Raw genomic sequence first — 13742 nt, 5'->3', positions numbered from 1 at the left:
GAAATAAGGATAACTTTGTACTTCTGTGCAATGTCTGAGGTTGGAAAACAGTGGAACGTATCTAAAACAGAGAAAACAAAAGCTGTATATGTAAAAGATATTCTTTTTAGAAATATAAAAGCAGGACTCGGGTGGCTCAGTCGATTAAGCATCAAACTTCAGCTCAGGTCATGATCTCACAGTTCATGGGTTCAAGCCCCGCGTCAGACTCTGTGCTGACAGCTCAGAGCCTGGAGCCTGCTTTGGATTCCCTCTCTCTCTGCCTCTGCTTGTGCTCTATCTCTTTCTCAAAAAATAAATAAACATTTAAAAAAATTTTTTTTGAAAGAAAAAAATATAAACGTTAGCATCAGAATAAAGAGGTAAAAAACCTCTGGGGAATGGAGTAGAAAGGAGAGTACAGAATTGCTATTTACTTACTTAGTTTTGTTATAAGCCTAGTAGATCTATTTAACCTTTAAAATGGTCTGAAGTTACAAATGAAAATTACTTTAAAAAATCAGATGCATAGTAGGCTGGATCAGATAAACTTTGAGATTACAGCTAGTTTTTTCTTCCAAGAGTTGGTTAGGTGTCTTGCAGTTGACCACAATATGGAATATTCCCTTGCATAAAGGCATGAAAATTGTAAGAATATTAATATTAGGTATAATTTTTTTCGAAAGCAGCAGAATAGAATTAAAGTAAAAATATTCTCAGTGTATTGATTGCTGACTGAATACCAGGCATTTTGCATAATTGGTGACTGATTTTCACAATAAACCTGCATGTCAGTTCAGACTTAGAAACTGAGATTCAGATAAGTTAGTGGCAGAGCAGAGCTTTGAAATCAATTAATTTGACTACAAAATCCAGAATCCTTTCTCATGTAGACTGCTGCTTGGCCCCAAAATACAAACCGATCCCGAGCTCTTCAGGCTTTTGCATAGGAGAGAATGAAGGAAATGTACTTTTAGTGGATACAGTTTCAGATTTCAGTGTCTTCTATGGGACATTTACTAAATAATAGTAATAGTAATAATAATAATTAAACACTATCCTCAGGCAAAATTTCGGCATGAGGTTGAAAATTCGCAGTAAATAGTGGAAATAGTGGAAATATCCTTGTCCTCCGTCCTTTTTTTTTTGGAGTAGTAATCCTTGAGCGGACCATCTTTAGTGGGTAACCTGGCAACACAGCAAGGGACATCTAAAGCCTCCGAATAAATACAACTAATTGTTTTGAAGTCGTAGTTTTATTTAGTGGAGCATAATTAAAGACATTATTTTCCATTAAAACAAACAGGTGATGGAGTCACGTGCAACATTGCCTCAAATTTTAAAGATGAAAAAAAAGACACAAGACTTCCATGACACTTAGGAGTTGTAGTTGGCTTCTTCAAGCTACACAAACTGAATCCTTTGGGCTTTCCATTTCCTCTCCTATGACATTGTTGAAGGACTTCTCAGTGGACAACGTAGATGTTCTGCTGGGTGTGTAAAGCCTGCGTGTAAGGCCAAGTTCACACTGGTTCATGTCTTGTCTCATGCTCATACTAGCTCTGTGAATCTGAACAAATTCCTTAACTCTTCTGAGCCTGTGTTGTAAACTCGGGAGATACTGACCATCTCACAGGGTTGATGATGGATTACATGACATGATCAATGTAATGTGCCCAGTGCATAGCAAATATTTAATACATGTTAGACCTTTCCTCTTCTCTCCCTACTTTCCATTCACATTTATTCCTCAGAATTCTACAAAATGCGAATTCACCTGGATACCTGCTCTGGTCTCCTAGAGATCTCAAGTTGGAGCAATTCAATAAGCTTCTAGAACCACCTTTTTCTCTCATCCTCCAAAAAGACTTTGGTTCAGTTCATACGTTCTAAAAGTAATTTTTTTAAAAAGTTTTTTATAGGGGCGCCTGGGTGGCGCAGTCGGTTAAGCATCCAACTTCAGCCAGGTCACGATCTCGCGGTCCGTGAGTTCGAGCCCCGCGTCGGGCTCTGGGCTGATGGCTCGGAGCCTGGAGCCTGTTTCCGATTCTGTGTCTCCCTCTCTCTCTGCCCCTCCCCCGTTCATGCTCTGTCTCTCTCTGTCCCAAAAATAAATAAACGTTGAAAAAAAAAATTAAAAAAAAAAGTTCTTTATACATATCTCCTCTCCTCTTTATTTTTTTTATTTTTTTTTAAATTTTTTTTCCAACGTTTATTTTTTTGGGGGGGCAGAGAGAGACAGAGCATGAACGGGGGAGGGGCAGAGAGAGAGGGAAACACAGAATCGGAAACAGGCTCCAGACTCTGAGCCATCAGCCCAGAGCCCGACGCGGGGCTCGAACTCACGGACCGCGAGATCGTGACCTGGCTGAAGTCGGACGCTTAACAGACTGCGCCACCCAGGCGCCCCATCTCCTCTCCTCTTTATAACAAAAGATATATTACTTATGGAAGGAATTATCCTTACTTGAAAGACAAGGAAATTGTGGCTTAAAGATATCAGTGCCTTTCACAAGGTGTCACAGTAAATACAGAGCCTGGGACTAAGATTCCTGAAATAGAAGCCTGGGAACCCTAAGTTTTGCCTAAGCCCCACAGATTTTCTCCTTACCTTCTTCTTTGTATGATGTCCTCCGTATCATTTCCAGTGCATTCTACCCCTGGTTAGCACCTTCATCCCTGATTGGCCCAATCACAGCATTCCCATCACTGAGCCATGAAATAGCTCTTTCCCAGCACAGAAGAATCACCTTTTTCCCAAAACAGTTGGTGGATGGAAGTGCTCCAGTTCCTCGAAGTAAATCCCCAACCTCTGTCCACCAATTTGTCCTCTGGTCTTGAGGCTCTGATAACACAATCACAAAATAATTCAACGTCGAATGTTCCAAAAATCTGAATTATTCTCTCATACCCTTGATCACCTTGCTATGCTAAGGATATTTACAACTTGGGGCGCCTGAGTGGCTCAGTCACTTAAGCATCAGACTTCGGCTCAGGTCATGATCTCATGGTTTGTGAGTTTGAGCCCCACATTGGGCTCTGTGTTAACAGATCTTTTGAATCCTCTGTCTCTGTCTCTCTCTCTCCCCCCCCCCCTCTCTCTCTCTGCCCCTTCCCCGATGTCTCTGAAAAATAAATAAATGTGAAAAAAAGCATATTTAAAACCCACAGATAATTTGAAAAATTATACTAAAGTTGACAATATTTTTCTTTTCCTACACATTGTAAACCTTCCTAACCTAGCTCAATAATTCTGCCTAAGTAAAAAATGTATTGGAACTGCATCTTCCTTGTCTTTTCCTTCATCCTCTTTGGTGCTGATAGGGAACAAGGAAATGTCCCAAGGTTAGAAGGCAGGAAGGTAAAAGAAAATCAAGTGGTCTGGTCAATCTACTGACTAGTCTGTGAGTTCTTGCATAATTAGGAATTGGCTGGGTAATTTCCCTTTGAGGAAACGTAATCACCTATTTCTTGGAGCAGACCTTCGATTTGGAATCCCCTCATTAAATTGCATCTTTGAATTTTGCTAATTTCACGACTCATCAGCATATCTGGCATCCACAAAATTTTAGGTGCATTCTGTGTTTAGGAAGGGGATAAAAAACACCTCCCCCTCCCGAGACCCCTGGCAAAGAGCATAGATTCTGAGGAAGTCCTCATGACTCAGAAACAAAAATACCCATTTGTACGATGAAGGCATTAAAGATAAAGAGGGAATCTTAGTATTTCATCTTTGTTCTAATTTATTGTCACTGCCTGTGCAGAGTGTCTAAACTTGCTGCAACTAATTAGATTACCTGGGCGTCGATTTGAAGACATTAGGGCAAGAGCCTGTTCCTTACAGGGAATTGGATATTGGTTATCCTCAGAAAATAAAAAGTACAGATCTATCCTCTGAGATTAGAATTTTACAAACTGTCTTAGTTATTGAACTATTTTAAAATGTAGCTGAATTTAGCATAATTTAGCATAACTTAATCTGGATCTTCAGAACAATAATCAGAAAAAAATAATGAGCTATAAAAAACATTTAAAAACAAGACGCTGTGCCTGGATGTATAAAAGTTCATAATTTCTCGGGGCGCCTGGGTGGCGCAGTCGGTTAAGCGTCCGACTTCAGCCAGGTCACGATCTCGCGATCTGTGAGTTCGAGCCCCGCGTCGGGCTCTGGGCTGATGGCTCAGAGCCTGGAGCCTGTTTCCGATTCTGTGTCTCCCTCTCTCTGCCCCTCCCCCGTTCGTGCTCTGTCTCTCGCTGTCCCAAAAATAAATAAACATTGAAAAAAAAAAATTAAAAAAAAAAAAAGTTCATAATTTCTCACAGAAGAGAGGATTATAAATCAAAATATTCCATGTAGTTTAATTGTACGTGCCCAGGGAAGTATTTTGGGAATGGCAGGGGGAGAAGGGTTAAAAGCGAAATATTTACCCTAAACACACCCCACAGCAGTTTTTAATTTTCTCATAATATAATCATCCCTCTTCTCCCCGACTCCTCGTTTTTTTCTCTAAATACGCTGTTCGTTCCCATGACAGTCACTTTTGGTGGTTTAAATAAAGGTACTAATTAGATGCAATACATGGTTGAGAGTTTCGTGCTTGCTTGTTTTGTCGTGTTTTAGTTTTCATGTATTTCGCAAATAATCACGTTGTATCTACTACTTCCATTAAGCACTGCAGGGGACCAAAAAATTGAATGTGGCCCAGAGAGACAGAGACGGCACGGGTGGGGGAGGGTCAGAGAGAGAGGGAGAGCAAGAATCCCAAGCAGGCTCCAAGCTGCCAGTGCAGATCCTGTCTTGGGGCTCGAGCTCACGAAAGTGAGATCATGACCTGAGCTGAAACCAAGAGCCGGTCGCTTCACTGACTGAGCCACCCAGGCGCCTCTAGATTGATCTGTGTATTTCAGCAAATGTTAACAGTGGAGTCATGAAATGAATAATCTTGATTCTTCTCTTCAGACTTCATTGATTCAACAAATATTTCTGAGTACCTATTGCATTAGAGGCCCTGTCACACACCACTTTGCAATCTAAAGAATTGCCTCTTATTCCCTCAAATAGCCGAAGGGAATTATATGGAGAGAAAATTCCCATCTGCTATTTTATGACTGTCATTGGGTCTACTCGTTAAAGAACAGGATTAAATGTCATGGTGGCTTTTTAAACAAAAAGTTGGTAAAGTGAGGAGGATATTTAAAAGGTATGTAAATCAGACCCTATGTTGGTAATGGGAGTATATTGGTGCAACTATGTTGGAAAATTATTTTTCTGTTTTTATTAAATCTTGATACACATATACCCTATAAACCAGCGATTCAACTCCTGTTTCTATACCCAGCAGAAATGCACACATATATTACCCAAGACCTGTTTTAAGATTCTCAATAGCACTGCTATTAAGAATAGTCAAACAATGGAAACTACTCATATGTCCATCACCAGTGAAATGAAGAAATAAATTGTGGTATATTCACACGATTGAACTGAATCTACACAGTAATATGAATCAAATATTTCCAACCTAATGCAACAACATGCATGGATTGCAGAAACAAAATGTTATATGAATGAAACCAGATGCAAAATATACATCCATATGATTGCATTTATATAAAATCCCCAGGGAGACCCAGCTAATCTTATTAGAAGTAAACATAGTAGTTTCCCTTGGGTGGTGGGGTGACTGGAAGAGATCATGAGACGGGGAGCTTCTGGGGTTCTCGTAAGTTCTGTTTCTTGACCTTGGTGTGAATTACGTGGGCTGATTAAGTAAGGGAAATTCATGGAGCCAGCATGCTCTTCTATATGCAAATTGTACTTAAATAAAAAGTTTAAAAGAAGGCACTAAAATAATCTTGCAAACCAGTAGGCTATACCGAGATTTACACGTCCACTTAATTTACCTTACCTTTTATTCTTATTACTATTATTTTTCTTTCCATTTACTGTTTCGTTTATTTCTGGTAGAAGGGGGCAATGGCGTGTTGTACTGCATTCATTTGGAAGTTACGAGGCCAATTGGACATTGTACTTTAATTTGCACTGTGTGGTCTTTCTTTCTTTCGTCAAGATTTTCCATTTATTGTTCTAGAATGCCAAGGTTTTTCATCAGCACTCTTAGTATCAATCAGTGATGTGCAAAACTGTCAAAGTGAAGCAGAATTAGCTGTGAGTCTGTAACTTTGACAAATGCCATCGCAGTCTAGCTCCCTGCTAATCACAGTTATGGATACTGCATCGAGAAATAGTCCTTGAAAATTAATTAAGTCCTGTTATAGAGACTAAAATGAATGTAAAGGGCAGGGAGAAAAAGCTAACAAAAAGGGAATGACAAACAGCAGCTTATTGAATTGAAGAGATATCTTGCCATGTAAACAGAGAGATAATTAAATGCACAGAAGATACTAAATTGGGAGGTGTTGCCTTGACCAGCAAGGACTGAGAAATCATTCTGTTGGGCTTGGGAAGGTTAAATTCAGGGCAGGAAATAAAATTAAATTCAACTGGGGGAAAATAGAAGCTCCTATGCCCAAGAAAAGTAATCTGAAACACAAATATCCTGTGAGAAAGAGAAGCCTGAAAGGCCAGTATCTTGAGAGACACTGAGGAGAGCAAAAGCATAAAGAATTAGGTATCAGTACCTAAAAGGACTGCAGAGAACAGCAGTGATGGTTCTTAGGTTTTGTTTTCCTCTAAACCACTGTGGAGCCTCCTTCAAGGTTAACGGTAGTTTCGTAAAGACAAAAACAAAACAAAACAAAAAACCCTGTAGAACTAGGAAATGTCATGTAGAAATCACATGAAAACAGAGTTGTGTATGGGAGAAGCAGTTGTATATCTGATCCTTGCCCAGTTACCTAGGAAGAAGACTGAAGCCTTCCTTTAAAAAAGTTACATGCACACTCGTAGTGCATTTGTGTGTGTGTGTGTGTGTGTGTGTGTGTGTACGTGTGTGTATGTGTGTGTATTTGTGCGTATTCTTTGAGTCTCCTGTTGTATCATTATGCCTAGAGCAAAATTGATGAATACACTGCTAAGGTGCCTGAGGAGCCCAGAACTTGTTTAGTCCTGCCCCACCTTGACCTCTAGCTCATCACATATAAAAGCCAATCTCTGATAGTCTGGATTTAACCCTCCTTTTTATACTTTGTCTTCTGGTTACTGTATTTACTGAAACGGTGGATAATATAAGCTATTCCTGAATGCATGTTGTATATTCTATAAATAATTCATCGGATACATTACATGCTCTCTTTTGTGTTATAAACATATCATCTGCTGATGGAAATTCCAGTACTAGCAGGATGTCAATAAAATAAAGGCATGCCAATTTTAGAGCACACCACCCAGAATTACTAGGATTCCAACAAATTGAAAAGTTACCAGAGAGATGGTGATTTTAAAAGTTTAAAGATATTTGTGAAATGGTGTTATAAATTATGAGAAATGAAGAGGTGAATTCTTTGAGGTAGAAAAATAGTGTCTTGAACCTGTCTAATTAGACTAGGGGAAGCAGAGAAAAGACAGGCTTGAAGAGAAGGTACTTGACCTAAAAGGGGAAGATACAATGAAGGTAGTTTAAGTACTTAAAGGCAATGGGAATCAGGAAGGTAAAACCCATTCTCTTGCTTTTCTGTGAGCTCAAGGGTACCATTGCCACAGAGTACAATGCTGTCCTCCAGGGGGTGCCATTCACATTATGGTCTGTGTGACACCAAGAAGTGCCCAAGGCCTACAGGAGTGGAGAGTAAGGGTTTCCAATTCTGTCTTAGGACTCCTAAGCATGTCCTAAGAATCAGAAGAGAAAGAGAGCTTGGACCTAATCCTGAGGGCAGTGGGGAACCACTAAAGGCCTGCCTGATACTTTCCATTTTGCAACGTCATCACAACTGGTATATACTGTGAAAGGTAGACAGCTGATCTAAGACAGTGTTGGGAGGAAAGGTTAAAGAGGGATGATGGAGAAATATCTAAGAAGTAGAATTTACACATCTGTCATGAGAATGATATTGACATGGAGAATGGATAGAAAGGGAATGCCAGAAACTTCTAAGTCAAATGGCTTGGTCAAAGAATAGATAGAGGAATACAAATCTAAGCTGCACTTTATTATTTGGGACAAGCTGCATTTTAGGTGTCTGGTGGATGTTGAACCTTCAGGCGAATTCTCTGGTGGAGAAATAGAAAGGTGGGCCAATGGAAAAAGAGAAAGGCTTGGGTTGGAGATTGAGCTTTAGGAGTATTGAAACTTAGCGCTAGTTGATATCATGGGCTTGAATAAGATCTCCCATTGGAAAAGCATAGTGAGAGTGGCTGAAGATAAGACAACATGAAATGGTTGGTAGAGAAAGTAAGTCACAAATACCGTTCATGACCTCGCGTTGACTTGGAGAAGTAAGGATTATCGCATCTACTCATCTTTCTTTTCTTGTTGTATGAACTTGAATGTTTTAACCCAATTCCCTTTTATTTACTTACCTTCTCTGTCCTGGAGGGTTTGTTGCTGATTAATTTTGGAATTTAGTTTATGGTTCAAGAATACCAAAACCTGCATGTCACTAGAGATCTGGATGAGGACTTGGAAGCAGAAACTGGAGTGAATACATTTTTAGCTGGAAGAGAAGCACATACTGTGTTATTACTATTCTTTTAAAGTATACTCTGTGCCCGACGTGGGGCTCAAACTCATGACACTGAGATCAAGAGTTGCATGCCCTACTGACTGAGCCAGCTGGGTGCCCCTTAGTATGTACTGTGGTTAGGTGAGGACTTTTTTTTTTCCCCTTGGTGGTAAAAATATGGAGAAGAAAGGAAGCAAGGAAGGAAAGGGTGTCCGGGAATGGAAATATTAGATGACCACAGGTGGGGACTACAGTGGGCCATTGTCATTTTGATGGCCCAGATTCTGCACTCCCTTCTTGTTTAGGATGAATCCAAAAGGGATAGGTGATAGGACCCCAGCTCCCGCTATCAAAACCTAGAAAGGGAAAGGAGTTCCTTCCCTCTCTCCTGGAAGATATAGTCTGGGTCCATTAGAGAAACAGCCCGTCAACCATTCCCTCCTAAGACTTGGATTCTTGAAGGGTGATGCACTGGTGTAAGTCATTTATAAGTTATATTGGAGCGTGTGGCAGAAGGAAAGATTTGCCACCCAGCTGTAGGGAGCATGGTCAGCAGACAACCTCTAGCTGTCAGCAGCTTTAGGTCTGTTGCAGCTGCAGAGAGCCACCTCAGTGAAGGTCGCACTCCTTCCTGGGCAGTCTGCATCTGGCGACTAAGCAGAGTGATTGTATAAAGACGCCATTTTGGTCCCATGCAGGACGACCTTCTGGGCATTATTTTATCCTGAGCTTCCCTCCGGGTCAGCAGAAGCTTTGCCGCTTTGTATCACAGCGTTTACTGTGCCCAGTTCTGCTCTTTCTTTCTCTTCATGGTTTCAAATTTCTAATAAACATCTTTCACCCTAAACTCCATCTCCGTGAAGGTCTCTGGTGAACCCGATCTGTGACATCCCACTGGGATGGTCATGTGTGTCTAGTTCCCCCGGCACCAGTGCTGAAAATCTAAGTAGAACATTCCTGTGACAGGGTCTTGATTTCCTGTGTATTGGATGAGCCCAGTTCTCCAACATACTTACCAGTTGTTTATAGTTTTTTAGTATTCTTTTAGTAAATTTATGTGTCAGCTAATGATGAAAAAAAAAAGTCCATTTTTATTACTGAACTTGGCTGGTGCAGTGTGTATTGAAATTTGAATATTTTCCATCATCCTGAATGAGGACTTGTTTGTGCTATGCCAGAAATTTTTGTCCTTACAAAGGTCTCTTTGAAAGGACAAACTATCTTAAGAAAGGAAACAAGGTGATTTTGGTTGGACACAATTTGAGAGGTGTCTTAGTTTGGGCTCCTTTAAAGAGACTCGGAGTGGCACCTAGGTGGCTCTGTCAGTTAAAGCGTCCGACTTCGGCTCAGGTCATGATCTCTCGTCTGTGAGTTTGAGCCCCACTTCGGGCTCTGTGTTGACAGCTCAGAGCCTGGAGCCTGCTTCAGATTCTGCCTGTCTGTCTCTCTCTCTCTCTGCCTCTCCCCTGCTCATGCTCTGCCTCTCTCTTTGTCTCTCTCTCTCTCTCAAAAATAAACATTTAAAAAAATTTTTAAATAAATAAATAAGAGGAATCACAACAATATCAAGGGTTGGTGAAAACATACAGAGCCACAGGCACCTGGACCACTGTGGTAGGCGGGTACCATGATGCAAACACCATAAAAATCTTTGGGGGACCTGGGTGGCTCAGTCAGTTAAGCATCCGACTTCAGCTCAGGTCATGATCTCTCGTCTGTGAGTTCGAGCCCCACTTCGGGCTCTGTGTTGACAGCCTGCTTCGGATTCTGTGTCTCCCTCTCTCTCTGCCCCTCTCCTGCTCACACTCTGTCTCAAAAATGAATAGACATTTAAAAAATTTTAAAAAAATAAAAGAGAGAGAGACCCTGAGACAAGGACGTGAGTATAGGCAGTTTATTTGGGAGTTGATCTCTGGATGTACAAAGAGTTTATCATTGAGGGAATCGAATTTGTGGGCAACTAGAGGTTTAATCTCATCAGGGTGCTTTCTAAGACACTTGTGAAACATGCTTCAGATTTGATCTCCCACGCATGGGCAACCTAATGTGTGTGTCTACCGTTTTCCATTGGCAGTGGCAATGGTTGGTCACGATGGGTATAAGCTGTTAGAGCCTGAGTGGAAGACTATGGTGAGAATGAGTGGTTCAATAAGCAAGGAGAACGGCATGGCAGGGAATCTTGGTGGGGCCTGTAAAGTCAGGCAGAGCGAAGCAAGTTGACCATTAGAAATCGGGAGCCAGGGGCGCCTGGGTGGCTCAGTTGGTTGAATGTCCGACTCTTGATACCGGCCCAGGTCATGATTTCACAGTCATGGGATCGAGCCCCACTTCAGGCTTCGGGCTGGACATGGAATCTGCTTGGGATTCTCTCCCTCTCTGTCTCTGCCCCTCCTTTGCTCGCATGCTCTGTTTCTCAAAATAAGTAAACTTTGGGGGAAGAAAAAAGAAAGAAAGAAATTGGGAGCCAGAGATTTCTGTGTTAAGGTTGGAGATTGCCCTGCCTCAAAAGGGAGAATTGCAAGTATAAAGCAGGGTCTCAAACTTAAGAGAATATTCGAATTCTAACGAGACTGTTGGAACAAAACCAGTGAAGCATCCCTATTCTCAATTGGAGTTCATGAACCAAGGGAACACCGTGGGTGGGAATCTGTGATTATTGAATTTTGCCTCATGGCGAACTCCATTGGCTGTAGGGCTAGAGCAACTCAATCAGTTCCGAACCCATGTCGATACTGATCTAAGCCCGCAGGTGGGTGTCAGTTGGTAGTACCTGGGGGTCAGGCGTGGGGGGATGCCAAACACCGCCTTCTAGCAGAGTCTCCTATTTGTCAGCCAAGCAGATTCTTGACGTCTTTGAAGGACTGAGGTTTTTCAGGCATCATATTTCTCCGATTGAGTCATAGGCACATGTATTTCTAGAAAGTCAGTATAAATAATGAATGTCCATACGCAATGTTCATACATTTGTCAATTTCTACTTTCATGACGTGGTAAGCTTTCAAAATATTAATTCTTCTTCTTTTATGAGGAAAGGACTGTTCAAAATACAAGAGTGAATAAGACATAGCTCCTGCCTTGCAGAAGTTTGCAGTATTATTAAGTGTGCACAATTAACATATTGTATGTGTCTCTAGCACCCGGCATACTGTCTGGTGTATAAGGGATGATTGGTACATGCTTACTAAATTAAGAGCTTATAATTGAATCCCTGTTCTTTTAAGTTTAGCAACGGAGAGACCATCTCCACCTGAAAAGGGACAGATAGGTGTGTTTGCAGCGCCCACATTTACCTGTAATATTCACCTTCCCTTTGGGGTTCCGCTAATCCTTTGTGCCAGTGTGCTGACATACAAAGCTGTTCCTCTCCCCAAAGTGAGCTCATGGCTAAAGTGAGCTCATGGTTGGTCTCCAACTGCTGCAAATCATGCTCGAGGTTACGATGAAATATTTAATAGCTAGCACTTAGAATAATGCCTGGCACATGGTAAGCATTATATAAACCCTTCATGCATATTAACTCACTGAATGCTCACATCAACCTGTGGCATGGGTACTATCATTATCAAGAGATCGAGGCACAGAATGGCGAAGTGACTTGCATCAGCTTAGCCAGCTAGGAAGTGTCAAGCCAGGATTCCAGCCCAGGGAGTGTGACTCCAGGGTCTGTCTTTGTGTGCGCGTGCGGGTGCGGGCGTGCGCGCGTGTGTATGTGTTTAAGTATTTAAGTTCATTTATTTATTTTGAGAGAAAGCGTGCACACAGGAGCGAGCAGGGGAGAGGCAGAGAGCAGAGACAGAGCTTCCCAAGCATGCTCCTCAAGGTCAGCTCAGAGTCAGATGGGAGGCTCGAATCCACGAAGCGTGAGGTCATGACCTGAGCCAAAATCAAGAGTCAGCGGCTTAACGGACTGAGCCACCCAGGCGCCCCTGGTCTGCCTTTATCGGTAGTTCTGTATACTCCCCCAAGACTTCATTCAGATCCATAGGAAGCAAGGGGAAGCCGATTCTGGGAGAAATGTACAATGGACAAGTATAATCTGTTTCCCCCTTACTCTGGCAAGTTTCTCCATGTGCCATCTTTCTCCCTCTGCTTTGCAGTGTCTACTTAGGCCCCAAAGAGTCTGAATGAAGTGCCCACCGAGAAGCACTTCTCTCTTTCTCAAGCCCCACCCCCTCTACCCAGACCAGCCCCTTCTCCCCATGACTGATGCCAGTTATGTTCATCCTTTAAGAGACCCTACTTGCCATGCTTCCTTCTTTTCTTTTTTTTATCTTTATTTATTTTTGAGACAGAGACAGAGTGTGAGCAGGGGAGGAGCAGAGAGAGGGAGACACAGAATCTGAAACAGGCTCCAGGCCCTGAGGTGTCAGCACAGAGCCCGACGCGGGGCTCGAACCCACGAACCGTGAGATCATGACCTGAGCCGAAGTCAGACGCTCAACCGACTGAGCCACCCAGGCGCCCCCATGCTTCCTTCTTAATACAAGGGAATACGCCTGGTAAACTAAAGAACGGTGAAAAAACAAAACGTTATTATCTTTTCTTAGCAGACATAATGGCACAGTTAAAATACATTGCTCTGACATCCTGTTTTATGAGAAAATGGCAAACATATCAGCAGGGATGTTCACAGAGCCTGTAACCAACGATCCAGTCCGTTTGGTAGTTACACACAGAAGCATCCTGAAGAAAGGTGGATTTGCAGATGGATTTAATGACAGAGAAGGGGTTGGACCCACCTTTGCCACTCAAGAAAGAATGAGTCGTTTTTAGGTTTGGATCAGTGCATGCTGTAGTGCCGATGAAAATGATTTGCCATGGGTTCATTACCCCCAAACCAGTGTGAACATCATTCCTTAACCAGTATTGAATTTAGATTTTGTTTTTCCTCCTGGTATATTAGACAGCACATTGATTTTTGTATATTTTGACTAACACATTCCTGTTTCCTCTGGCGTATGCGTAAGATTTGCCTACCATTGTGTTTGTGGAATAGTAACTCTGCAGTAAATACCGAAGGACTGGTAATGATATATGAGTGACTTCATAGATTTCTTTCTTTTTTTTTTTAATGTTTCTTTAATTTTGAGATAGAGTATGAGCAGGAGAGGGGCAGAGAGAGAGAGAGGGATACACAGAAT

At 41.8% G+C, this 13742-nt stretch overlaps 1 non-coding gene across 1 annotated transcript; it reads right to left on the bottom strand.

The window, feature by feature from the left end:
- Positions 1-12976: 12976 nt before the first annotated feature.
- On the bottom strand, positions 12977-13061 carry TRNAR-UCG (transfer RNA arginine (anticodon UCG)). The gene has a single exon. It is a non-coding gene; the product is annotated as a tRNA-Arg (tRNA).
- Positions 13062-13742: the final 681 nt, after the last annotated feature.

This window comes from Lynx rufus, unplaced genomic scaffold, assembly GCF_022079265.1.
Source record: "Lynx rufus isolate CCGP_SWC_20201006 ecotype Redwood Valley unplaced genomic scaffold, mLynRuf1.p SCAF_14, whole genome shotgun sequence".
NCBI classification, from domain to species: Eukaryota; Metazoa; Chordata; class Mammalia; order Carnivora; family Felidae; genus Lynx; species Lynx rufus.
The sequence above is the reverse complement of the archived record's forward strand: the minus strand, read 5'-3'. Positions and strand labels throughout refer to the sequence as shown.